The following is a 4189-nucleotide window of genomic DNA, read 5'->3' as shown; positions in this document are numbered from 1 at the left end:
GAAAAAGGAAACAAAACTCTCATTACTTAAAGATGATATAATTACATAGAAAATCAAGAAGATTCCATGGATAGGTTTTGGGAAGGTCGTTGGACATAAAAACAACACGTACCATACCAGCAACAAATGGTAAGAAAAACAGGTGTTTTTTTTTTAAAGCACATTTTCAGTGATATTAAATAATAAGGATTCAGGAATACAACAAATATAACAAAAATGTAAAATATCTAGGGATGCATATAACAAAAAAATTATAAAACTTCATTTAAAACATTTTAAAACAAAATAAGTAGAAAGTGATACCATCTTTGTGGAACAGAGTCAGTATTGTAAATGTGTCAGTTTTCTTCAACTGGTCCATAGATAACACAATTTTAACTAAGATTCCAGTGGGATTTCTGTGGAACTTGGTGAGTTAGGGCCAATAGTAATCAAGATACTCATGAGGAAGGATAACAGAATGGCAAAGCTTGCTTTAATAATTTGTGCAGGAATAGACAAATACTGTACACCAGTCTCTAAATAGATCAAAACCAAATTCACACAGACATGAAAAGTTGATTTATGAGAGATGAGGTTGCAGTCCCTGGGGAAAGAATGGAATCTAGTGCTAGAATAATTGGTTTATATATGTATTTCTATATATGCATATGCCATTACATTAAAGTCAATGCCTGTGGAGTTGGGAGGAGTGATCAAAATGTTCTGGAATTAGATGTGATGGTTGCACAACTCTGTGAATATACTAAGAACCACTGAATTGTATATTTTTAAAGCCTGGTATGTGAATAATATCTCAATAAAACTGTTATAAAAATATTTAAAAATACCAGCACTTTCGGAGACCAAGGTGGGCGGATCATGAGGTCAGGAGTTGGAGACCAGCCTGACCAAGATGGTGAAACCCCATGTCTACTAAAAGTACAAAAATTAGCCAGATGTGGTGGCACGTGCCTGTAATCTAAGCTACTCAGGAGGCTGAGGCAGGAAAGTCGCTTGAACCCGGGAGGCCGAGGCTGCTGTGAGCCGAGATCGCACCACTGGCACTCCATCCAGCCTGGGCGACAGAGCGGGGCGGGGGGGAAAAATAAAATTAAAAAATCAATGCCGGTCAGGCGCAGTGGCTCACACCTGTATTCCCAGCACTTTGGGAAGCCGAGGCAGGCAGATCACCTGAGGTCGGGAGTTCTAGACCAGCCTGACCAACATGGAGAAAACCTGTCTCTACTAAAAGTACAGAATTAGCCAGGTGTGGTGGCGGGCGCCTATAGTCCCAGCTACTCGGGAGGCTGAGGCAGGAGAATGGCGTGAACCCGGGAGGCGGAGCTTGCAGTGAGCCGAGATCGCGCTACTGTACTCCAGCCTGGGTGACAGAGCGAGACTCCGCCTCAAAAAAATAAAAATAAAAAAATAAAATAAAATAAAATAATAAAATAAATAATGCCAGGCGGATCGAAAACTTACATGCAAAGGGCAAGTGTTGAAGACCAGATAGCAATATTTCACCACAAGAGGGCAGTTTGACCCTGAACTGTTTTTTTGTTTTTGTTTTTTTTTTGAGACGGAGTCTCGCTCTGTCGTTCAGGCTGGAGTGCAGTGGCGCAATCTCGGCTCACTGCAACCTCCACCTCCCGGGTTCAAGTGAGTCCCCTGCCTCAGCCTCCCGAGTAGCTGGGACTACAGGCGCGTGCCACCACGACCGGCTGATTTTTTGTGTTTTTAATAGAGATGAGGTTTCACCGTGTTGGCCTGGATGGCCTTGATCTCCTGATCTCGTGATCCGCCCCCCTCAGCTTCCTAAAGTGCTGGGATTACAGGCGTGAACTTTGGTTTTATACAGGAAGTGGTTGGAGGAAATGGTTGGAAAGGATGTTTCCTGACTCAAATACTACTGGGGATTAGCTAGCTTGGTAGCAGTAGCTACAAGTTAAGATTACCCTGGAATCCAATCAAAGCTGGTATTATGATTCTAGTTTGAACTGGTATCTTCCTGGAGCCAGTAACAGGAATATGATGACCAAATGTTTATTTCATCTGAAAGCAAAACAAAATATTAGGGACACAATTTCGTGGTATGTGTCCATTTAGGCCCACCATAAAGAAGTGAAGCACCGGCATCAACCACAAAGAAAGTTGTGTGAGCACTTTCTCTGGATGATAAATTATCTTCTATGTGCACGTGCATGTGTTGTGTGTGTTGACAGACCACACATCAGAAATCTGCCACTTCATAGCTGAAGGACAGTCCTATATGGAAATGCAGTATAAAAATATTAATAATACAGGCTTTTGTGCCTCCCAGCCCTAGCATTGCCACTGAATTGTGTGACCTTGGGCAAGTTACCTATGTTTCAGTGCAACTGTAAAATGAGGATAATATTAGTAACTAACTCATGGCATTTTTATGGAAGGTAAATCAGTTTATAGATGAGCAGGAGTCCAGTATCATCCTTTTTAAGACATATCTTGTTTTTATAGGGTCAGACCAGTGAATTAAGTAGGCACGTGCTGGGGATCACAGTGCCTGCAACTTTTGGGTCTTTAAGGATGACTTTAATGTCTACCATAATCCCAGGCAATATTGTTTTTAATTTACAATATATTATAATTTTTTTACATTTTTACAATTATTTATAATATTTGTCTTTTGTGTACAATATTGTCAATGCAGTATTCTTTTAAAATTTACTATATTGGCTGAGACATGATGAGAGGGACAGTTTCAGGGTTTCCACTTGACTTTCCCTACTTCCACAGCTCTTACACCACTGGTTAAGAAACCAGTGTGGGGGTTGTGCTAACTACAAAGTTAGTGACCAGGGAAATAATCAGTGATGGGTCATGAAACTAGTGGACCAGTGGACCTACTGTGAGTGGGATCTTTGCGAGGACCCCATGTATTATCTGGCAACCATAACCCTTTTCCCCAGCAAGGTGGCCATTGATAATGCCCCTTTGAATTAATTCTGCATTAATTCTTAGGTATTAATGTCAAAACAGACTCTGCCACCAACACTCCTCAAAATGCCTTGGCTTGTCTCTTTCCCTTGTATACAGTAACCTGAGTAAATGGCCACAAGTCTCTTTGGGATACGTATGAGCGAATCATTGTAAACACTTGTGTTATAGGGTTTTTTCTCATGCAAGATCCTCATTGTTATTCAGTCATTGGGTTCTGAATCTGAAAGGGTCTCAAGTTCTGAAACAGGGAAGAGATCATGACTTTTTGTTGGGAAGTGCTCTCAGGATTTTAGTCATCTGTTGTATATCATATGGCATACTCTTTCTTGCCTGGCTTCTTTCATTAAGTACAATGATTTTGAGATTTACACATATTGTTAATGCATCAGTCTTTATTTTTGAATAGCATCCCATTTAATTGATTCCATTGATTGCAATGCTGCCCATCTCTCTTGCTCTTAGGGACTCATCTTCTCTTAATCTTCATAGCTCTCGGAGGGTCAGAAACTCCATTACTTGCTACTCAGACTTTGCTGTTATTAGAGTAATTAAGCCTATTTTGGTTCTGATGATTTAGGTTTGCCACCAGGCACCTTTTGTTTGGGGATCCTGTTATTCTCATTGCCATCAGGTAGCGTAGTTTGGTACCAAACTCAACCATCAGCCTTAGCCAGTGGTGTCTAGAACCAGCTCTCACAAGATGGACTTGTTCTCATCAACTCTCACGAGATTGTTACATTTGTAGAAATTTTATGAACCAGTTGTTACCCAAGATGTTGAATGTAATATGACAGGAGAATGATCCATCCCTATGTCGATATACTCTCCCTTATCCAACATTATTCTCCTTGACTGCATTTTCATGTTCCAGTCTCATGTGTATTTTCTCAGCTCCTGCCAGTGTATCCTAACTAGGACCTGCAGCACCTTTTCCTCCATAACAGGCCCAGCACCCCCAAGCTGTGTTATATCATGATTGATCCTAATTTATTATTGGGTAGCCAGAATATGAGGTGGGAGTTGCATTACTCTGTTCTCACATTGCCATAAAGAAATACCTGCGATTAGGTAATTGATAAAGAAAAGAAGTTTAATTGGCTCACGTTTCTGCAGGCTGTACAGGAAGCACAATGTTAGCAAGTGCTTGGCTTCTGGGGAGGCCTCAGGAAACTTACAACCATGGCAGAAGGTACAGGGGGAGCAGGCATATCACATGGCCAGAGCAGGA

The sequence above is a fragment of the Trachypithecus francoisi genome, unplaced genomic scaffold (genome assembly GCF_009764315.1).
Source record: "Trachypithecus francoisi isolate TF-2019V2 unplaced genomic scaffold, Tfra_2.0 Lachesis_group11, whole genome shotgun sequence".
In the NCBI taxonomy this organism is placed as follows: Eukaryota; Metazoa; Chordata; class Mammalia; order Primates; family Cercopithecidae; genus Trachypithecus; species Trachypithecus francoisi.
Note: the sequence above shows the minus strand (reverse complement) of the source record.